The 25,656-nt window shown below is 32.9% G+C and overlaps 1 pseudogene across 3 annotated transcripts; it reads left to right on the plus strand.

Annotated features, from left to right (window-relative positions):
• The first annotated feature begins 2,882 nt into the window (after positions 1 to 2,882).
• Positions 2,883 to 8,160, plus strand: LOC149158709 (F-box/kelch-repeat protein At5g26960 pseudogene; annotated as a pseudogene). Of its 3 annotated transcripts, none has more exons than XR_016261715.1 (2): positions 2,883 to 4,728; positions 7,296 to 8,160. The product of XR_016261715.1 is annotated as an F-box/kelch-repeat protein At5g26960 pseudogene, transcript variant X2 (transcript). The 3 variants fall into 3 exon arrangements; XR_016261716.1 differs by having other exon boundaries at positions 2,883 to 4,585; XR_016261714.1 differs by lacking the exon at positions 7,296 to 8,160 and having other exon boundaries at positions 2,883 to 5,060.
• The last annotated feature ends 17,496 nt before the right edge of the window (positions 8,161 to 25,656 follow it).

A 25,656-nucleotide genomic window follows, 5' to 3' on the forward strand; every position in this document is an offset into this window, starting at 1 on the left:
GTTTTCCTAGGGAAAGCCATAGCTAAAAACCCCTCCTATCTATATTGCATTAATCAGACATGTGAGTGAAGATACAAAGCTTGTTCTCACTAAAAAAAATCTACACAAGTATGCTTAACTCTCTACCTCACAAGCCCACTGTCAGCCAACACTTAACTAATTTCCACTACCTGCCAAGCCCCTATTTCCTTGCACAATTCCTAGGATGAATAGCCCATATTTAAAGGGAATGCATGCTTCCAAAACTGCGCAATCCAAACATAGGTCATTCTATGATCGCATGCATGATATTTACAACTCAGTAAATCATACAACTGATAGGACATTGTCCCTGCACTCTAGTCGTAACTGGGTCTTTCTCTGAACTGACATACATGAGTTTCTCATGAGGGAATCTTCAGTGGACTGGAGAAACACTTATGGATGCACTAGTGCACCAACTTACTGTTAATCCTCTATTAGTTCCACAAACAGTTAGAACTAATTTAACTGAACATAACTCAGAAAACTGAGTTAATCTAATTACAACTCAAATAAACTCATCTTGGACCCCCAAAATTTAGGGAGAACATATACATGACTATAGAAAGACTTCCAACTCGAAATTCCTAAGCTAATTAAGTTAATTAAACTTAATTAATTATTTACAAGTTGCTATGAGAATATAATTCGATTTCAATTCTTAGTTTAAATTCAAGGACAAATTTAAACTGAAATTTCTTGTTGCTATTTCTCAACAATCTACCTTAGGCTCTTAAAATACCCTTATTTAATAAGTTCCCCAATCTTCCTCTAGACATTTCCAAACTAGAGAATTATGTGGAGCTTCAGTAGCGCAAGGAAAAATGACAACATATTTGGTTGATCATGAACTTGCTATAGAAAGAAGACAATGAATCTTCAAGGATAAATGGTCTCTTCTTAATGCAAGCATTATCACAATTGTTTGATATAACCCTCAACTCGAACCAATTAGATTGATTTCTTTTTAGTATTTCTATAATTTAACATAATCTACCTTTACAACAAATTTAATTTATAACTCTATATGAAATCATTTTTCAATTTTTTTTTGAAATATAACTAAACACCTCACTCTTCAACCCAAAATCAAGAATAAAATATTCTTTAGATCTCACAACTTTTAATAACAAATAACTCACAAAAGGAAAAAAAAAAAAAAAATATATATATATATATATATATATATATCACCAACAAAAATTAAACATTAAAAAATATATTTTTCATTTTTAACTATTCAAATTAACCTTTAACTAACATTGCTTTTAACCTAATAATAAAATTAATAATATTTAACTAACATTGCTTTTAACCTAATAATAAAATTAATAATATTAATATTATATATATAGTATGTTTACGTCATCATTATAATACATTCATTTTATTTTAAAAAAATCAACAAGAGCCTAGATTGAATACACGGTGCAAACTATCTCTAAATTGGCTTGATCGAAACATTGGCAAGAAAGGTGAGATGTACTTATCTCATAAATTAGACATGGTCATTTCACCATAAATTTGACAAGGGCATCTTATCATCATTACTATTACGAAGTGGACGAATTGACTTTTAACTTAAGTTTTGTTGATTTATTCAAAACTTGTATTATATGAAATATTCATATTAAATAAATATAAAAATATTATTAAAATACAAATGATTTAAATTGAATTGAATTTTTATTTAAGTATTTTAAAATATATTTATATGAATCGGTGTATTTATTTTAAAATAAGATTTTAATAATTTTAATTTAATTATTAATTATGTGTATTTATTATGAATACAGTTTAAAAATTTATTTAGGTTTATTAGTTTAGGTAGTTTTTAAGATGATTAGTATTACTAATGACTAGTAGTTTATGTAGGTTCCAAGATGACTAGCATTATTAATTTGTGGTTTGACTAACCATGATTCAATGACATTTAAATTGTCAAAATCACTGAGGAAGCCGTGATTCAACAACATCTAAGTCGTCAAAATCACTGAGGAAGCCGTGATTCAACAACATCTAAGTCGTCTAAGTCGTCAAAATCACTCGCTCGAGGAAGTGGTGATCAACATCTAAGTTGTCAAAATCACTCCGAGGATCACAACCGGCTTGGCCCACACTAACCCTTAGCATGGTTGGATTTTTGCCCATAGGGTTTTGACCCAGTGACTTTTACATGACTAAGTGTCTTAACAAAATACCATATCACCATTTGCTCTATAACCAGTGGGCAGAGCTTTCAACATTTTAATTTAATTATCAATAAAGAATTTTGTCAAGTTCGCTGAGTTTGACTTATGGCTTAAGAAATGTGACCCAAGGGCATCTAAGCCGCCAAAATCACCTACATGGTTGGATTTTTGCCCACTGAACCGGCGATCTTCACATCACAAAGTGACTTAAGAGTACACCCATCACCGTCTATTCTACCCTAAATGAACTAATTATCAATAATTATCAAATAAATAATAGAAATCTAATTTTCATGAAATATTTATAATATAATTAAAAGAAAAAATTGAAATCTATCTCAATATTAATTATTGTTTTTCTTCTTTTCAACCTAATTAAAAAATTATTATATTCACAACCGTCATTAAACATTTATTAATAATAATAAAAATTTTATAGTTTTAATATTATTTAATTTATATAAAAACAACAATAATAATATTATACTATTTTATAATTTTATATCACAAATAATAATTTTATATTGTAACCAGAAGGAACGATAATCGCAATTCCTTGAGTTTGCCAACTCAAAATCAACGATAAAGCAGCTAACCAAACCAAACCGAACAATGCATTTTTTGACCAACTAAATTGCAATTCAACTGAAATTTCACAGGGTTAAATTTATTGACTACAGTTAAAGTCTGTGAGTAGAGATTGACGATTCGTGCCAATTTTAGCACGGTTTTCGACAGACCATCACTATTTTCGAGCCGACATTGTTGCATTTCATGTGATATCTCTTTATTTTAGACTGGGTAGGTAGTTTGAGTGCAATTCAAATGAGAATGTCTGGGAGCAAACCATCGTCCGTTGTGTTTGAAGGTTAGTTCATGGAAAATCCTTGATGGCTGGACAAAGACCAGGCTAGAGAAGGTCTCGATTGATGGCCTTCTCAGAATTCCATGTTGCGGAAACCCAAATGCCTATGATGGAAAAACGCAGAAGAAATCCCAGTCGCAAGTTCTGTCGATTCATGAAGTCCTGTTGTTGGTCCAAGTTTCAATCCCCGCAGCGTTATCTGGAACGAAAAGATAACAGAGATCAAGGCCCAGACCCAGAAGAAGATATTGAAGAAGATATAGAAGAACAAGAATCTAATATCTCATCTATCCCAGATGATTTGCTCATGGAATGCCTTGCACGGTTGCCCCGCTCGTCCATCCATCCTTCAATGTTGGTTTCTCAGAGATTCTACAAGGTACTGAAATCCTCCTCATACCATGAGCTTCGTAGGATCGTAGGAAGACTTGAAAGCTTGCTGTTTGTGTTTGGGGGTGCTGGAACAGGGCTTAAATCTGCAGTCTACTGTAAAAATAATGGTGGGTGGGGAGCTGGTTTGCTTTTTAATACTGATTCAATCCAGGGGAATGAATGGTATTTGGACTACCACAGTGCTGATAATTCACTGTTATATGCACAATCAGCGGTTTTGAATCAGCAGATCTTCATTCTAGCAGCAATCCCCTGCCCAATTTCAGGCCATGGGGATTGCACCATTGTGTATGATGCATGGACCATGTCCTTGACCAGGAGAGCCCCAATGCTCTTCCCAAGGAAGAAGTTTGCGTGTTGTGTGATTTCAAATAGGATTTTTGTTGCAGGGGGTGCCCATATAAATGACTCAACAAGAGCAGCCATTGTCGATGCAGAGGAATATATTCCAGAGCTTGACATATGGAAGCCCATTGCGAATATGCCCCGAAAGAGATATGGGTGTTTGGGTGCTGCTGTTAATGGCATCTTCTATGTTATTGGTGGGCTTAAGTTTGGCAATATGAATGGACTCTCTATACACCCTTATGCTTATGTGAGTTCTATGGATTCTTTCGACCCAAAGACGAATACTTGGCTTAAGACCAAGGCGTTGCCTATGGGGGGTTGTGTGATTGCTTGTACAGTGGTTGGATCCTGTATCTATATGTTGTCGAGTCATGCAGTCGAGTTATCATTCTGGAAATATGTTACAGATACTGATTCTTGGACTAGGATTAAGCAGCCTCCCATTCCATCTCCTCTAAGGATGGACAATGTATTGAAATTCAGCTGTGTTACCATGGGGAGTTTGGTTTATATTATTCAAGTTGGAGGGTCTATTGATGATCTGTTGAGGAGTGGGAGGAATGCACGAGGATTGAAAGAGGGGTTGGTTCTCATTTATGATACCAAATTGCAGGAATGGCAGCGAGGGCCTGATTTACCTTATGTACAAAATGGAGCAGCTTGTGCTGTTGTAGAGTGCTGAAAGTAAAATTCGAATTGATATGACTATTTAGGTCTGCAGGACAGTGCTCACTGTCTGTTGTGGACCTCTTGAAAGCTTGTTGAGGTTAGCTACTATAATTCATTCTCTGAGCTCATCTATATTTATTAAAAAAGCAGAAAATAGTTTTCTCAATAGGTTCTAGTCTCAAGCATGACACTTTGAAGCAGCATGTCAAAGTTCAAACTGGAACTCAAAACGAGGTTCAGGTAAGTGCTCCTGTTGCTTCCTGCAATATATTACCATTGCAGACATGAACAATCCATTGAATATGTTTTCACTGGCTACAGATTTCAGCTATGAAACCAATTAGTAGAATGTTGCTATCCTTATGGATATTTTCCTTAACTACAGCAGCAAGAGAAGTGCAAAGTAATCAAAATGTATGTATGATTACTGGAATATCGATGGTTAATATCCATCATCTGCAGATCTGTATGCTTCATATGTGACCCATCAGAGGCACTATAAGATACGACTTTTAAGATTGCCATGAAACTTCTGTGTGCTCTTTTATTAAAAAATTATGTAATATTGCTAAGTTTTGCTCCTGTAACATTCTAATCCGGTTTCCATCCAGTCTACATGCAACAAAAGGTAAGTTTCTACTGCCTGTCTGATGATTGCTTGGACATATAAGTGGAGAAGTGGTTTTAATGCGTTGGTTGAATTTAAGAGTATTGTACACATATATGCTCTGATTAGAGATCTCTAATTTCAGCTTTTCATCTTAGTGTAGTTTTCATTAGTTTCTGTCTTAATGATTTGGGGAGAAACCGAACTCCACATGCCACAAATATCAGTCACTGAGCCATACAGAGTTACACAGCAAAAACCTTCTTCAAAATTTATGAGAATAAAAGTGCAAACAATGCCTCTATACACAAATTGGGAGAAAAATTCTGTCTTTGTGTTAATTTCAGAAGATTTGTGAATACAATAAACTTCACAGGAATAGTATTCAACTCTGGATTCAATCACTATATTAACTCACACTGCAGAAAGTTCTACAGAATCTTTGCAACACAGAAAGATGTTTCATCAATCTCTCTCAGACCTCACTGTCTACTCTCTGCTTCTCTGGTCCCCATAGCCTCTCTCAGCTGTCTATACTCTGCAGCTATTCTATCACCATCCTTTTCTTCTCTCAGACAGCTAATCGTATCTCCGAAGACTGGACTCTATAGGCCACAGTTTCGGCCATTTCCTGAATCTGATTTTCCATCCTTCATATGTTCTTCAATCTCCAACTGTTCCTGTTCATCCTTTTCCACTTATGTTGGCTATCATGGTAGTCATGAACCTCCATCTGCCTCTCTGATTTGATATAACAAATTCCTTCCATCTGCTGATTAGCTTTGTGTTTCCAGCAAAATTGTCATCAACCGTTAGGTGTCTCATATGTTAGCACAGACCCGAGTAGGCATTCAACTGGATTCCAATTGACTGAGATTTTACGGTCTCTGACGTAGCTCATCTGGCCTATTAGTGCAGATCAGAGTGCACACATAAATTTTGGTACTTGGAAAATTTTCTGAGTTCCCCCAATGACTTCCAAACTGCTCCTTTGGAGCAACTTATCGTTGAATTCTGCTAAGGATCCTCCTGCATCAATAACGGTATAGATTGAAGATACAAAAAAATGATGCCATCCACTTGCTCACCTTGGATGAATGAAGGCCATTCAATGTTAAAAAGCATTCACTGGCATTTTGTTAACCCTAGGCACTCTTAGAGTCTGGTACCATCCCTTACTAAGAACTACCAGGCCTTCTAATCACAATGCAATGAATTTATCATATTAAATGCGTAAAACTGGAGAAGAAAGTGTATCAAGAAAGGATCAACCATTTAATGAGCTAATTGTATATCATTTCCTAGGTTTATTCACACCCGACATGCAGGAAGTGTTCATGAATCATTCTCTATTTAAGATGTTTGTAATCTTTATCACTGTGCTGCTGTGAGCTTCTTAGGAATAAGAACTGAAAAAACATTCTAGGGTTTTATATTTACTAAAATAACTTTGGTACTAGATACAACCACCTCTGCAGTTCTTGGTCTTCATCTGCACCCTTTGTTGGTCAGATCAAGTGAACAGAGTGGAATGCTGTTTTATCAACACATTCCATAAGAAGCCTGTCAACAGCTTTCTTGGTTGCCGACATTTTGAAATCCTGATTAGTAGAGAATAAACCCTGGTTTAAATAAAACTATATCTTTCATGGCACGTGTATGCTGTCCTTGTATTCACTTCAGTTAAAACCTGTAGATTGCAAGACATTTTTTTTGCAAGAAATTACTAAGATTGCAATTCAGTAGTTCCTGAGGATGAATCTCAACTCTGAATTCAAAATTTTTATAGAATGCATGCATATCAATCAATCAGGGACCTATGCTACCCTCTATGAAACTCAGCCTAAAACTTCATTATGGATGATTAACCAATAATAGAGCTTCTTCATATTGAAGCTATACTATTTTGTGCACTGCTGGCATTGGTGCATCATTTAAGATGCCCTCGCCTGTTAAAACTGTACTAAAATTTGATTCTGACATTCGAACCTCCACACAAAACATGATCAATAAATGTTATCATGCATAAGTTGACCACGCATGTGAGCTATGTTGATTATTATGGGAAAGTTAGTGGGGTGTTGAACAGCAAGGGAATCTTCATCCTGTAATTGCTTATGTATTACATTCTTTGGTGAGGGGAGCCAAGATATTTCTTCTGGTATAGGGTCTTTTACCCCTTTCTTATTGTTGTTCGCAGGAGAAATCGTAAGAAGAATAATATCATCAAGCATTTACACTGAAATATCTACAATTAAAGAGTTGCCACCGCTGATAGCAGATCTCTCTGGGGGGAGGGGAGGGTTTGAATTCCTCATTAATCCTGTTTCCTTTCTGATGAATCGCAAATTAGTGAATTTAATTTTCTGGAGTAATGAAGAGGATGTAATGGAAGACTCTGAAAAAGTACTTGTGATGCCAAACATGTCCTGCTTGATTTGCATTCAGTGAAAATAACCTGAAAGTGTTTGCAGATATGACCTGCTATCAGGGACTTCGGAATAATAAGGCTAAAGGCTGTCAATGTGGGTTGTGATTCAGAAAGGAAGACGGTGGCATGTCAAGGTACCCAGTGGTTCAATTGCCCTGGAGGCATGGATAATCAATTGGGGCTAGGTGCATGTCTTGGGTGATTTTGAAGAAGAGAACCTCCTATCATGACAGCTTAGCCAAACAAAAGTGCTTGTGCTCAATTGTTCGCTACTCAAAGGCCTTTTCAACCATTCCAGCAGGCAGCTTGTGCTGCCCAACCTCATCAATGCAAGTGATAATGTTTCTCTCTACAGTTTAGACGAAGTACTTCAAGAAAAAAACTGAGGTTCATTTCATACTTCGATCAAATGAAAGTAGGGTAAGAGTATTCTGATCTCTGGTAAGGATTTCCTTAGAGGCAAAAAACTTTGACAAAAAAATGACAGGTTCTCACTGTTTCTTAAAGTGGTTCCATTCAGAATTTTGATCTCCGAACATAATATGCAATATCAACTAGTTGCCGACTTAGCTTTGTAAGAGATAAGAATACTTATCAACATTTTTTAAGGCCAACATATATACACTTTGAAATCTCCAATTAGGCTTACATACATCATGTTTTCTGTAATCATTTTTCTCAAGTTTTGGTGTTAAATTTTCATTTCATGATATGTAAAAAGATAGCAAAATAAATGCACTGAAATATTTAATCATGTCTAGATACGTCTGTCTTCTTTGATATTTTTTTAACAAGTTAAAGTTGCTGTTAAAATTTTAATTCATTATACACAGATCTGATTCCAAAAATCTGGCTTGAATTTGGAATTGTAGAACTTACAAAACACCAGGCATATCTGATTCCGGAGATCTAACCTAATTTTGAATCTGATAACCTATGAAGCACAAAACAAAACCTTGTATTTTCAAACAAGAATACAGTAAATTTCCGATACTTTGCCAAGTAATGGGCAGTAGATCTAGTAAATACTATCGTTGTAAATCAAAATCATTGAACTCAGAAACAGCAATCACATTTTTCACTAACCATGAACAAAATGATTACAATGATACAAGAGGGAGACAACCTAGGAAAGCTGGCACTCCGCTTGCTTAAATTCTCTCAAGTCAACTTCCACTCAACCTCATCATGTACTCATCTCAGGCATCCAAGTAGGGGGAGGCCAACACAAATACAGAAATCAGACTTGAGAGATCAACACACTAAAGTTCATTGACATGTATCAAGTGATTTTTAAGGCCGAAGGAAAGAGGGGAACACTGAGAAAGATTATTCTTTGTAATTAAAAAGCTCAATTCAATATTACTTGCAAATAATATCAACTAATCTTGTGTAGAATTGAGATATTCTTTTCAAAGAAGGCCCACTATGCATCAAAGAGGGTCACATAAAGAGATAATATTCTTTAATTTAGAGTTCAACGTAATAGTAAATGTAAATAATTCAGCTATGTCTAGTCACTAGTTAAACAAATAATAAACCATAAAGTAAAATTAAAATTACTAAAAATAGTTTAGTCAAATAATGAATGAACTATAATGTAAAATTAAAACTATAAAACTAAAATTTTGGAGAAACAGGAAATGGAAGAAAATATATTTGATCACCAATTCATGGACAATCTAAAATTAGTTTTTCTTGTGAAAATTTTGTCTTCTAAACTAGAATCTTGATTTCAAAATAGTGAATATCATTGTTTCCAAATTGCACAGTTGTATTACATAAGTATAAATATCAATTCTAAATTGTGAATATGGTTTGACATCATGAATTTTGATTAAGGAGATGTGTAAATTTTGATTCCAAATCTGTATTGAACTATCACATCATGTTCTTGGATTCTAATATTGTATTTTAATATTGTGAATTCATATTCAATGTGCATGTATTGATTTTCAATATCAATGCACAATGTTCTATTTATGCATGTGTGCGCACATCACTATGACATACATTACTAAATTTAACATTTCAAATGAGGAAAAATAGAAACAACATTCTCATAGAATTATAGATTGTTATAAATATTTAAAACATCATACAAAAAAAAATGGTTACCATCACCTCCAATGTAAATGCATAGAATCCATACTTAATGAGGAATATGAATCAATCCTTCCTACCATTCTTGTCATCTGAATATCTACAAACGTTATAACTAGATTACTATGGAAATATTCCCAAAGCTACATCTTTGGCTAAGAGAGAAGAGAACAACTTACCTTAATAGTTTTAACTGAAGTAACAGACAAACAATATGGACTATTAATCAATAAGCTCTTATATCATGCAAATCATTAAAAATTGCAATTATTGAAGTTATTTTTTCAAATAACGCCTCATTCATAAATGTTACTCTCACAATTGCCCTTAATTTCTAAATGCTCATGTTGTGCCTTAATTGTTGTAAATCATTTTCAAAGACTTTTACTTTATGTCCATTGGACCTACATGTCTATGTTGACCATTCCATTATGATACTATTCACATTTGTGGATGTCATTCATTCTCTCCAACAACCTAACAATGACTTTTTAGCAAACATTCATATACAAATTTTTGATATTATTTGAACATTTCAATGGGCTTGCACCATTTAACATCTACCTTGTAAAACTCAACAATGGGCTTTGAATCTAAAAAAAATCGCACTTTCCCTACCCATCCATATTAAAAAATTGGATCTATTGATTTTGCTTTGATCATTTGTCCCTCTAAAACATGATCCCTTAGAGACGATCCATCTCTAGGGTTGTTACATAGAGGTCCAATATAGGGATCCTTAATAGTGTGAACATTTTTGCATCATGTATGGGTTGTATGTCAATGTTGATGCCCAAAGTCTTGCATTATTGATGGCCATAAATCATTCCTTGGGCACTCATTGTTCACAATGGGTTTATCCAAAGCCTTAAAGACATCCAATATTGTTCATCTCCCTTGTCAATTCCTTTCCTCTAGAATGAAATACATGTTTCTATTCCCTTGTTTATTTCTTCCATCTTAAGAGGTCTCTTTACTTGTAGGTTTAATAGCCAAGGTTATGCTCAAATTAGGTTCGATGACCATTAAACAATGAATGCCGCACAATAATAGGAGGTGAACACTTTTCATCCTAAATTGAAGCTTTTATAATGCATAACCAGTGTGGCATCAAATTGAGATTTGATGTTTTGGCATCCTTTGATTCCAATTGTCTTGTTCATATTATTCAATGAGTGTGGATCCACATAGTTATTGAAGCCAAATAGTTCATCAATTAGATACATGATCAAGAAACTTTGGTCCTGACATATCTTATAAGTGTCCATCATCTCTAGAGTGAAATGACCTCCCATGAATGAGTATCGATCCACATACTTATTGAAGCCAAAGAGTTCATCAATTGGATACATGATCAAGAAACTTTGGTCCTGACATCTCGTATAAGTGTTCATCATCTCTACTAGTGAAATGACTTCCCATGAGTTCGACCTATGTCTTCATGTGTGTATTCTATTGGGAAGAAACCAACTTCAACAATACCAAAAATCCTATTTGATTTATATGTATTATCAATACTTAACGCAAGGGTTTTCATATCCTTTTGTTTATAGAAAGCATTTTTCATAATATTTAATTTGTAATATAGCTTCATGAATTGGGTGGTTTGATGTTTCCCTCTTGTATAAAAAATAGCCATATCAATCTACCATTGGATCTTTGAGCTCCATGAGGCAGTTAGATAATGAGCTCACAATGAAGTTTGAATCTATTTCTAAAAAGGAAAAGGCTAAAACAATCAAAATCCCTAGTCTTATGTCCACATGTAAGCATGTTATTCAAAGAAATATACTAATAGCCTTTGCCTTCTTATTTATCCTTGATATGTAGGTATTTGTCTTTTAAACATATTCAGATGCACAATGCTCAAATGCTAGAATGCTTATTTCAATTCAATTTGTGGGCATAGTACACACTATGACAACTTGCATTATACTTATTAAGGTTTATTGGATCTTCAACCAATTGTTCTAACTTTTTCTATATCAATGATAGCCCTAGGTTTGTTAGTGACCATTGAATCACCCCACCATGCAAAGAAATTATTCTTTGTGATTGCAACGTTTCAAGATTGATTTCTACTTCTTGTGTTGAAATGAGTTTGCGACACTAGAAGAAGACCAAACTAGCCATGTCCTTATTAATAATATTAAAAAGTGAAGCTTTGGTCACATTTCAAGGAAATAATTTGAGAGCGCACCATTGTTCCATCTTGACATATTGAATGCATTAAAAGTGCATCCTTATCTAAATTATAGCCCTCAATCTTACTAACAGTAGTCATTATTATAATATTATTTTATCTAGACTTTTCTAACCTATTTTTACCATTTTCTCCACCAAGCAAGAGCAAGTTTCTTGTCTCTCTTCTTTATCTATCTTGGACAAATGCATGTGTGGAGGATAATGAGTTTGATTATTTTGACTGAACTAATCTGATCTTTGTTTCACCAAGTTTGACTGGGCAATGACTAAGCTTATTGGATCTTTGTTTGACTGAGTTTGACTGGTTGTTGATCGCAAGATTTTGACTTCTGATCCAAAATTTGACCACAGGGTTGAAGGTGACTGCGGCCCTGTTTGACCAAGATAAGTTGTGTTGACTTATGTTATTTTTGTTGGTTTGATCAACATTGACTTTTTATTTTGATCAAGTTTGACTCGTATTTGGACTTGTATGTTGGCACATATTTCTATACAAATTGGTGATTAGTAAACCTTGTTAAAGAATAATTTCTTCTAATGAAAAGTTGTTGGGTTTTCTCCCAAGGTTAGAATTCCCAAGGTAAAATTAGTGTCTCTATTGTCATGGTTGTGTTTCTATGATATTTACTATTTTTGTTGCATTTATTGTTGATATTTTATGCAATGTAATTATTCAATGATAGCAGTGACATAAAATATTGTGTGAAAAATCATTAGGAATTAATTATATGGTAGAAAATTGTATCTATTGCGCTCTTCCATAGAATTTCAAAATCGTATCAAAGCCTTGTTGAAACAACAACCATTGAAGTCATATTAAGAGACAAGATTTAGTAGCTTCATTGGATTTCAAATCTCTTGTCAAAAATTGTGCCAAGTCTCAAAGTAAAAGAAAGGTTGGAAGGTGCCACCAATTTTAGATCTTTGAAAACCATGTTACTACTTGTCTTGGAGGAAAATGAGATTCGAGATCATGTGGAGAAATTTATTTCAGAGCCACAGGGAGTTGAGGAAAAATCCAAGCATAAGAAGAATGAAGGCTATGGATGAGGTCTTCAGAAAGTTCCAGGAGTTCAGGGCTCAAGTGGAGAACTTAACAGAGAAGAAGATCGAGGTTTTGAGGTCAAATAATCGATGGGAGTATATTTCCAAGGACTTCAATGATTTATGTAATGAGGAAGGGATCAAGAGGAAGTGCATAACCCTCAAAAAATTCTTCCTTGATCAAGAGATATGCAATTCCAATCATATTTTTTCTCCATTGATTTTTTGGCCAGCCTCTTGTCCTTTTATTTTGTATGCTTTAGATATCAGAAAATGATTGGTTGGTTATGATTTTTCCTTTTCAATGACCTCTAAATTAAAGAATATTAAAGAGGGTCACATAAAGAGATAATATTCTTTAATTTAGAGTTCAATTTAATAGTAGGAAAGTTGGCACTCCGCTTGCTTAAATTCTCTCAAGTCAACTTCCACTCAAGCTCATCATGTACTCATCTCAGGCATCCAAGTAGGGGGAGGCCAACACAAATACAGAAATCAGACTTGAGAGATCAACACACTAAAGTTCATTGACATGTATCAAGTGATTTTTAAGGCCGAAGGAAAGAGGGGAACACTGAGAAAGATTATTCTTTGTAATTAAAGAGCTCAATTCAATATTACTTGAAAATAATATCAACTAATCTTGTGTAGAATTGAGATATTCTTTTCAAAGAAGGCCCACTATGCATCAAAGAGGGTCACATAAAGAGATAACATTCTTTAATTTAGAGTTCAACTTAATAGTAAATGTAAATAATTCAGCCATGTCTAGTCACTAGTCAAACAAATAATAAACTATAAAGTAAAATTAAAATTACCAAAAATAGTTTTTAGTCAAATAATGAATGAACTATAATGTAAAATTAAAACTATAAAACTAAAATTTTGGAGAAACAGGAAATGGAAGAAAATATATTTGATCACCAATTCATGGACAATCTAAAATTAGTTTTTCTTGTGAAAATTTTGTCTTCTAAACTAGAATCTTGATTTCAAAATAGTGAATATCATTGTTTCCAAATTGCACAATTGTATTACATAAGTATAAATATCAATTCTAAATTGTGAATATGGTTTGACATCATGAATTTCGATTAAGGAGATGTGTAAATTTTGATTCCAAATCTGTATTGAATTATCACATCATGTTCTTGGATTCTAATATTGTATTTTATTATTGTGAATTCATATTCAATGTGCATGTATTGATTTTCAATATCAATGCACAACGTTCTATTTATGCATGTGTGCGCACATCACTATGACATACATTACTAAATTTAACATTTCAAAAGAGGAAAAATAGAAACAACATTCTCATAGAATTATAGACTGTTATAAATATTTAAAACATCATACAAAAAAAAAATGGTTACCATCACCACCAATGTAAATGCATAGAATCCATACTTAATGAGGAATATGAATCAATCCTTCCTACCATTCTTGTCATCTTAATATCTACAAACATTATAACTAGATTACTATGGAAATATTCCCAAAGCTACATCTTTGGCTAGGAGAGAAGAGAACAACTTACCTTAATAGTTTTAATTGAAGTAACAGACAAATAATATGGACTATTAATCAATAAGCTCTTATATCATGCAAATCATTAAAAATTGCAATTATTGAAGTTATTTTTTCAAATAACGCCTCATTCATAAATGTTACTCTCACTCTTGCCCTTAATTTCTAAATGCTCATGTTGTGCCTTAATTGTTGTAAATCATTTTCAAAGACTTTTACTTTATGTCCATTGGACCTACATATCTATGTTGACCATTCCATTATGATACTATTCACATTTGTGGATGTCATTCATTCTCTCCAACAACCTAACAATGACTTTTTAGCAAACATTCATATACAATTTTTTTATATTATTTGAACATTTCAATGGGCTTGCACCATTTAACATCTACCTTGTAAAACTCAACAATGGGCTTTGAATCTAAAAAAAATTGCACTTTCCATACCCATCCATATTAAAAAATTGGATCTATTGATTTTGCTTTGATCATTTGTCCCTCTAAAACATGATCCATTAGAGACGATCCATATCTAGGGTTGTTACATAGAGGTCCAATATAGGGATCCTTAATAGTGTGAACATTTTTGCATCATGTATGGGTTGTATGTCAATGTTGATGCCCAAAGTCTTGCATTATTGATGTCCATAAATCATTCCTTGGGCACTCATTGTTCACAATGGGTTTATCCAAAGCCTTAAAGACATTCTCCCACTAAGTTATATTTCAATACCAATATTGTTCATCTCCCTTGTCAATTCCTTTCCTCTAGAATGAAATACATGTTTCTTTTCCCTTGTTTATTTCTTCCATCTTAAGAGGTCTCTTTACTTGTAGGTTTAATAGCCAAGGTTATGCTCAAGTTTAGTTTCGATGACCATTAAACAATGAATGCCACACAATAATAGGAGGTGAACACTTTTCATCCTAAATTGAAGCTTTTATAATGCATAACCAATGTGTAATCAAATTGAGATTTGATGTTTTGGCATACTTTGATTCCAATTGTCTTGTTCATATTATTCAATGAGTGTGGATCCACATAGTTATTGAAGCCAAATAGTTCATCAATTAGATACATGATCAAGAAACTTTGGTCCTGACATATCTTATAAGTGTCCATCATCTCTAGAGTGAAATGACCTCCCATGAATGAGTATCGATCCACATACTTATTGAAGCCAAAGAGTTCATCAATTGGATACATGATCAAGAAACTTTGGTCCTGACATTTCTTATAAGTGTTCATCATCTCTACTAGTGAAATGACTTCCCATGAGTTCCACCTATGTCTTCATGTGTGTATTCTATTGGGAAGAAACCAACTTCAACAATACCAAAAATCCTATTGTTAGAAGAGATGCAAATGAAAACAAATACCATTTTTTGTTATCATTTGTGTGATTATCCTTAACAATAAAATTAATGATACTTTTCTATTTGATTTATATGTATTATCAATACTTAACGCAAGGGTTTTCATATCCTTTTGTTTAAAGAAAACATTTTTCATAATATTTAATTTGTAATATAGCTTCATGAATTGGGTGGTTTGATGTTTCCCTCTTGTATAAAAAATAGCCATATCAATCTACCATTGGATCTTTTAGCTCCATGAGGCAGTTAGATAATGAGCTCACAATGAAGTTTGAATCTATTTCTAAAAAGGAAAAGGCTAAAACAATCAAAATCCCTAGTCTTATGTCCACATGTAAGCATGTTATTCAAAGAAATATACTAATAGCCTTTGCCTTCTTATTTATCCTTGATATGTAGGTATTTGTCTTTTAAACATATTCAGATGCACAATGCTCAAATGCTAGAATGCTTATTTCAATTCAATTTGTGGGCATAGTACACACTATGACAACTTGCATTATACTTATTAAGGTTTATTGGATCTTCAACCAATTGTTCTAACCTTTTCTATATCAATGATAGCCCTAGGTTTGTTAGTGACCATTGAATCACCCCACCATGCAAAGAAATTATTCTTTGTGATTGCAACGTTTCAAGATTGATTTCTACTTCTTGTGTTGAAATGAGTTTGCAACACTAGAAGAAGACCAAACTAGCCATGTCCTTATTAATAATATTAAAAAGTGAAGCTTTGGTCACATTTCAAGGAAATAATTTGAGAGCGCACCATTGTTCCATCTTGACATATTGAATGCATTAAAAGTGCATCCTTATCTAAATTATAGCCCTCAATCTTACTAACAGTAGTCATTATTATAATATTATTTTATCTAGACTTTTCTAACCTATTTTTACCATTTTCTCCACCAAGCAAGAGCAAGTTTCTTGTCTCTCTTCTTTATCTATCTTGGAGAAATGCATGTGTGGAGGAGAATGAGTTTGATTATTTTGACTGAACTAATCTGATCTTTGTTTCACCAAGTTTGACTGGGCAATGACTAAGCTTATTGGATCTTTGTTTGACTAAGTTTGACTGGTTGTTGATCGCAAGATTTTGACTTTTGGTCCAAAATTTGACCACAGGGTTGAAGGTGACTGCAGGCCTGTTTGACCAAGATAAGTTGTGTTGACTTATGTTATTTTTGTTGGTTTGATCAACATTGACTTTTTATTTTGATCAAGTTTGACTCGTATTTGGACTTGTATGTTGGCACATATTTCTATACAAATTGGTGATTAGTAAACCTTGTTAAAGAATAATTTCTTCTAATGAAAAGTTGTTGGGTTTTCTCCCAAGGTTAGAATTCCCAAGGTAAAATTAGTGTCTCTATTGTCATGGTTGTGTTTCTATGATATTTACTATTTTTGTTGCATTTATTGTTGATATTTTATGCAATGTAATTATTCAATGATAGCAGTGACATAAAATATTGTGTGAAAAATCATTAGGAATTAATTATATGGTAGAAAATTGTATCTATTGCGCTCTTCCATAGAATTTCAAAATCGTATCAAAGCCTTGTTGAAACAACAACCATTGAAGTCATATTAAGAGACAAGATTTAGTAGCTTCATTGGATTTCAAATCTCTTGTCAAAAATTGTGCCAAGTCTCAAAGTAAAAGAAAGGTTGGAAGGTGCCACCAATTTTAGATCTTGGAAAACTAGGTTACTACTTGTCTTGGAGGAAAATGAGATTCGAGATCATGTGGAGAAATTTATTTCAGAGCCACAGGGAGTTGAGGAAAAATCCAAGCATAAGAAGAATGAAGGCTATGGATGAGGTCTTCAGAAAGTTCCAGGAGTTCAGGGCTCAAGTGGAGAACTTAACAGAGAAGAAGATCGAGGTTTTGAGGTGAAATAATCGATGGGAGTATATTTGCAAGGACTTCAATGATTTATGTAAGGATGAAGGGATCAAGAGGAAGTGCATAACCCTCAAAAAATTCTTCCTTGATCAAGAGATAAGAAATTCCAATCATATTTTTTCTCCATTGATTTTTTTGCCAGCCTCTTGTCCTTTTATTTTGTATGCTTTAGATATCAGAAAATGATTGGTTGGTTATGATTTTTCCTTTTCAATGACCTCTAAATTAAAGAATATTAAAGAGGGTCACATAAAGAGATAATATTCTTTAATTTAGAGTTCAACTTAATAGTAGGAAAGCTGGCACTCAGCTTGCTTAAATTCTCTCAAGTCAACTTCCAATCAAGCTCATCATGTACTCATCTCAGGCATCCAAGTAGGGGGAGGCCAACACAAATACAGAAATCAGAATTGAGAGATCAACACACTAAAGTTCATTGACATGTATCAAGTGATTTTTAAGGCCGAAGGAAAGAGGGGAACACTGAGAAAAGATTATTCTTTGTAATTAAAGAGCTCAATTCAATATTACTTGCAAATAATATCAACTAATCTTGTGTAGAATTGAGATATTCTTTTCAAAGAAGGCCCACTATGCATCAAAGAGGGTCACATAAAGAGATAACATTCTTTAATTTAGAGTTCAACTTAATAGTAAATGTAAATAATTCAGCTATGTCTAGTCACTAGTCAAACAAATAATAAACTATAAAGTAAAATTAAAATTACTAAAAATAGTTTTTAGTCAAATAATGAATGAACTATAATGTAAAATTAAAACTATAAAACTAAAATTTTGGAGAAACAGGAAATGGAAGAAAATATATTTGATCACCAATTCATGGACAATCTAAAATTAGTTTTTCTTGTGAAAATTTTGTCTTCTAAACTAGAATCTTGATTTCAAAATAGTGAATATCATTGTTTCCAAATTGCACAATTGTATTACATAAGTATAAATATCAATTCTAAATTGTGAATATGGTTTGACATCATGAATTTCGATTAAGGAGATGTGTAAATTTTGATTCCAAATCTGTATTGAATTATCACATCATGTTCTTGGATTCTAATATTGTATTTTATTATTGTGAATTCATATTCAATGTGCATGTATTGATTTTCAATATCAATGCACAACGTTCTATTTATGCATGTGTGTGCACATCACTATGACATACATTACTAAATTTAACATTTCAAAAGAGGAAAAATAGAAACAACATTCTCATAGAATTATAGACTGTTATAAATATTTGAAACATCATACAAAAAAAATGGTTACCATCACCACCAATGTAAATGCAAAGAATCCATACTTAATGAGGAATATGAATCAATCCTTCCTACCATTCTTGTCATCTTAATATCTACAAACATTATAACTAGATTACTATGGAAATATTCCCAAAGCTACATCTTTGGCTAGGAGAGAAGAGAACAACTTACCTTAATAGTTTTAATTGAAGTAACAGACAAATAATATGGAATATTAATCAATAAGCTCTTATATCATGCAAATCATTAAAAATTGCAATTATTGAAGTTATTTTTTCAAATAACGCCTCATTCATACATGTTACTCTCACTCTTGCCCTTAATTTCTAAATGCTCATGTTGTGCCTTAATTGTTGTAAATCATTTTCAAAGACTTTTACTTTATGTCCATTGGACCTACATCTCTATGTTGACCATTCCATTATGATACTATTCACATTTGTGGATGTCATTCATTCTCTCCAACAACCTAACAATGACTTTTTAGCAAACATTCATATACAAATTTTTGATATTATTTGAACATTTCAATGGGCTTGCACCATTTAACATCTATCTTGTAAAACTCAACAATGGGCTTTGAATCTAAAAAAATTGCACTTTCCCTACCCATCCATATTAAAAAATTGGATCTATTGATTTTGCTTTGATCATTTGTCCCTCTAAAACATGATCCCTTAGAGACGATCCATCTCTAGGGTTGTTACATAGAGGTCCAATATAGGGATCCTTAATAGTGTGAACATTTTTGCATCATGTATGGGTTGTAAGTCAATGTTGATGCCCAAAGTCTTGCATTATTGATGGCCATAAATCATTCCTTGGGCACTCATTGTTCACAATGGGTTTATCCAAAGCCTTTAAGACATTCTCCCACTAAGTTATATTTCAATACCAATATTGTTCATCTCCCTTGTCAATTCCTTTCCTCTAGAATGAAATACATGTTTCTATTCCCTTGTTTATTTCTTCCATCTTAAGAGGTCTCTTTACTTGTAGGTTTAATAGCCAAGGTTATGCTCAAGTTTAGTTTCGATGACCATTAAACAATGAATGCCACACAATAATAGGAGGTGAGCACTTTTCATTCTAAATTGAAGCTTTTATAATGCATAACTAGTGTGGCATCAAATTGAGATTTGATGTTTTTCCATCCTTTGATTCCAATTGTCTTGTTCATATTATTCAATGAGTGTGGATCCACATAGTTATTGAAGCCAACTAGTTCATCAATTAGATACATGATCAAGAAACTTTGGTCCTGACATATCTTATAAGTGTCCATCATCTCTAGAGTGAAATGACCTCCCATGAATGAGTATCGATCCACATACTTATTGAAGCCAAAGAGTTCATCAATTGGATACATGATCAAGAAACTTTGGTCCTAACATCTCGTATAAGTGTTCATCGTCTCTACTAGTGAAATGACTTCCCATGAGTTCCACCTATGTCTTCATGTGTGTATTCTATTGGGAAGAAACCAACTTCAACAATACCCAAAATCCTATTGTTAGAAGAGATGCAAATGAAAACAAATACCATTTTTTGTTATCATTTGTGTGATTATCCTTAACAGTAAAATTAATGATACTTTTCTATTTGATTTATATGTATTATCAATACTTAACGCAAGGGTTTTCATATCCTTTTGTTTATAGAAAACATTTTTCATAATATTTAATTTGTAATATAGCTTCATGAATTGGGTGGTTTGATGTTTCCCTCTTGTATAAAAAAGAGCCATATCAATCTACCATTGGATCTTTGAGCTCCATGAGGCAGTTAGATAATGAGCTCACAATGAAGTTTGAATCTATTTCTAAAAAGGAAAAGGCTAAAACAATCAAAATCCCTAGTCTTATGTCCACATGTAAGCATGTTATTCAAAGAAATATACTAATAGCCTTTGCCTTCTTATTTATCCTTGATATGCAGGTATTTGTCTTTTAAACATATTCAGATGCACAATGCTCAAATGCTAGAATGCTTATTTCAATTCAATTTGTGGGCATAGTACACACTATGACAACTTGCATTATACTTATTAAGGTTTATTGGATCTTCAACCAATTGTTCTAACTTTTTCTATATCAATGATAGCCCTAGGTTTGTTAGTGACCATTGAATCACCCCACCATGCAAAGAAATTATTCTTTGTGATTGCAACGTTTCAAGATTGATTTCTACTTCTTGTGTTGAAATGAGTTTGCAACACTAGAAGAAGACCAAACTAGCCATGTCCTTATTAATAATATTTAAAAGTGAAGCTTCGGTCACATTTCAAGGAAATAATTTGAGAGGGCACCATTGTTCCGTCTTGACATATTGAATGCATTAAAAGTGCATCCTTATCTAAATTATAGCCCTCAATATTACTAACAGTAGTCATTATTATAATATTATTTTATCTAGACTTTTCTAACCTATTGTTACCATTTTCTCCACCAAGCAAGAGCAAGTTTCTTGTCTCTCTTCATCATTCCGTTATCTATCTTGGACAAATGCATGTGTGGAGGAGGATGAGTTTGATTATTTTGATTGAACTAATCTTATCTTTGTTTCACCAAGTTTGACTGGGAAATGACTAAGCTTATTGGATCTCTGTTTGACTGAGTTTGACTGGTTGTTGATTGCAAGATTTTGACTTCTGGTCCAAAATTTGACCACATGGTTGAAGGTGACTGCAGGCCTGTTTGACCAAGATAAGTTGTGTTGACTTATGTTATTTTTGTTGGTTTGATCAACATTGACTTTTTATTTTGATCAAGTTTGACTGGTATTTGGACTTGTATATTGGCACATATTTCTATACAAATTGGTGATTAGTAAACCTTGTTAAAGAATAATTTCTTCTAATGAAAAGTTGTTGGGTTTTCTCCCAAGGTTAGAATTCCCAAGGTAAAATTAGTGTCTCTATTGTCATGGTTGTGTTTCTATGATATTTACTATTTTTGTTGCATTTATTGTTGATATTTTATGCAATGTAATTATTCAATAATAGCAGTGACATAAAATATTGTGTGAAAAATCATTAGGAAGTAATTATATGGTAGAAAATTGTATCTATTGCGCTCTTCCATAGAATTTCAAAATCGTATCAAAGCCTTGTTGAAACAACAACCATTGAAGTCATATTAAGAGACAAGATTTAGTAGCTTCATTGGATTTCAAATCTCTTGTCAAAAATTGTGCCAAGTCTCGAAGTAAAAGAAAGGTTGGAAGGTGCCACCAATTTTAGATCTTGGAAAACCAGGTTACTACTTGTCTTGGAGGAAAATGAGATTCGAGATCATGTGGAGAAATTTATTTCAGAGCCACAGGGAGTTGAGGAAAAATCCAAGAATAAGAAGAATGAAGGCTATGGATGAGGTCTTCAGAAAGTTCCAGGAGTTCAGGGCTCAAGTGGAGAACTTAACAGAGAAGAAGATCGAGGTTTTGAGGTCAAATAATCGATGGGATTATATTTCCAAGGACTTCAATGATTTATGTAAGGAGGAAGGGATCAAGAGGAAGTGCATAACCCTCAAAAAATTCTTCCTTGATCAAGAGATAAGCAATTCCAATCATATTTTTTCTCCTTTGATTTTTTGGCCAGCCTCTTGTCCTTTTATTTTGTATGCTTTAGATATCAGAAAATGATTGGTTGGTTATGATTTGTCCTTTTCAATGACCTCTAAATTAAAGAATATTAAAGAGGGTCACATAAAGAGATAATATTATTTAATTTAGAGTTCAACTTAATAGTAGGAAAGTTGGCACTCCGCTTGCTTAAATTCTCTCAAGTCAACTTCCACTCAAGCTCATCATGTACTCATCTTAGGCATCCAAGTAGGGGGAGGCCAACACATATACAGAAATCAGACTTGAGAGATCAACACACTAAAGTTCATTGACATGTATCAAGTGATTTTTAAGGCCGAAGGAAAGAGGGGAACACTAAGAAAGATTATTCTTTGTAATTAAAGAGCTCAATTCAATATTACTTGCAAATAATATCAAATAATCTTGTGTAGAATTGAGATATTCTTTTCAAAGAAGACCCACTATGCATCAAAGAGGGTCACATAAAGAGATAATATTCTTTAATTTAGAGTTCAACTTAATAGTAAATGTAAATAATTCAGCTATGTCTAGTCACTAGTCAAACAAATAATAAACTATAAAGTAAAATTAAAATTACTAAAAATAGTTTTTAGTCAAATAATGAATGAACTATAATGTAAAATTAAAACTATAAAACTAAAATTTTGGAGAAATAGGAAATGGAAGAAAATATATTTGATCACCAATTCATGGACAATCTAAAATTAGTTTTTCTTGTGAAAATTTTGTCTTCTAAACTAGAATCTTGATTTCAAAATAGTGAATATCATTGTTTCCAAATTGCACAATTGTATTACATAAGTATACATATCAATTCTAAATTGTGAATATGGTTTGACATCATGAATTTCGATTAAGGAGATGTGTAAATTTTGATTCCAAATCTGTATTGAATTATCACATCATGTTCTTGGATTCTAATATTGTATTTTAAATATTGTGAATTGATATTCAATGTGCATGTATTGATTTTCAATATCAATGCACAACGTTCTATTTATGCATGTGTGCGCACATCACTATGACATACATTACTAAATTTAACATTTCAACAGAGGAAAAATAGAAACAACATTCTCATAGAATTATAGATTGTTATAAACATTTAAAACATCATACAAAAAAATGGTTACTATCACCACCAATGTAAATGCATAGAATCCATACTTAATGAGGAATATGAATCAATCCTTCCTACCATTCTTGTCATCTTAATATCTACAAACATTATAACTAGATTACTATGGAAATATTCCCAAAGCTACATCTTTGGCTAGGAGAGAAGAGAACAACTTACCTTAATAGTTTTAATTGAAGTAACAGACAAATAATATGGACTATTAATCAATAATCTCTTATCATGCAAATCATTAAAAATTGCAATTATTGAAGTTATTTTTTCAAATAACGCCTCATTCATAAATGTTACTCTCACTCTTGCCCTTAATTTCTAAATGTTCATGTTGTGCCTTAATTGTTGTAAATCATTTTCAAAGACTTTTACTTTATGTCCATTGGGCCTACATGTCTATGTTGACCATTCCATTATGATACTATTCACATTTGTGGATGTCATTCATTCTCTCCAACAACCTAACAATGACTTTTTAGCAAACATTCATATACAAATTTTTGATATTATTTGAACATTTCAATGGGCTTGCACCATTTAACATCTATCTTGTAAAACTCAACAATGGGCTTTGAATCTAAAAAAAATTGCACTTTCCCTACCCATCCATATTAAAAAATTGGATCTATTGATTTTGCTTTGATCATTTGTCCCTCTAAAACATGATCCCTTAGAGACGATCCATCTCTAGGGTTGTTACATAGAGGTCCAATATAGGGATCCTTAATAGTGTTAACATTTTTGCATCATGTATGGGTTGTATGTCAATGTTGATGCCCAAAGTCTTGCATTATTGATGGCCATAAATCATTCCTTGGGCACTCATTGTTCACAATGGGTTTATCCAGAGCCTTAAAGACATTCTCCCACTAAGTTATATTTCAATACCAATATTGTTCATCTCCCTTGTCAATTCCTTTCCTCTAGAATGAAATACATGTTTCTATTCCCTTGTTTATTTCTTCCATCTTAAGAGGTCTCTTTACTTGTAGGTTTAATAGCCAAGGTTATGCTCAAGTTTAGTTTCGATGACCATTAAACAATGAATGCCACACAATAATAGGAGGTGAACACTTTTCATCCTAAATTGAAGCTTTTATAATGCATAACTAGTGTGGCATCAAATTGAGATTTGATGTTTTTCCATCCTTTGATTCCAATTGTCTTGTTCATATTATTCAATGAGTGTTGATCCACATAGTTATTGAAGCCAAATAGTTCATCAATTAGATACATGATCAAGAAACTTTGGTCCTGACATATCTTATAAGTGTCCATCATCTCTAGAGTGAAATGACCTCCCGTGAATGAGTATCGATCCACATACTTATTGAAGCCAAAGAGTTCATCAATTGGATACATGATCAAGAAACTTTGGTCCTAACATCTCGTATAAGTGTTCATCGTCTCTACTAGTGAAATGACTTCCCGTGAGTTCCACCTATGTATTCATGTGTGTATTCTATTGGGAAGAAACCAACTTCAACAATACCAAAAATCCTATTGTTAGAAGAGATGCAAATGAAAACAAATACCATTTTTTGTTATCATTGTGTGATTATCCTTAACAATAAAATTAATGATACTTTTCTATTTGATTTATATGTATTATCAATACTTAATGCAAGGGTTTTCATATCCTTTTGTTTATAGAAAACATTTTTCATAATATTTAATTTGTAATATAGCTTCATGAATTGGGTGGTTTGATGTTTCCCTCTTGTATAAAAAATAGCCATATCAATCTACCATTGGATCTTTGAGCTCCATGAAGCAGTTAGATAATGAGCTCACAATGAAGTTTGAATCTATTTCTAAAAAGGAAAAGGCTAAAACAATCAAAATCCCTAGTCTTATGTCCACATGTAAGCATGTTATTCAAAGAAATATACTAATAGCCTTTGCCTTCTTATTTATCCTTGATATGCAGGTATTTGTCTTTTAA

Source organism: Pinus tabuliformis, chromosome 5_2, assembly GCF_031772625.1.
Source record: "Pinus tabuliformis cultivar Carrire ecotype Pingquan chromosome 5_2, CPIR1, whole genome shotgun sequence".
NCBI lineage: Eukaryota > Viridiplantae > Streptophyta > Pinopsida > Pinales > Pinaceae > Pinus > Pinus tabuliformis.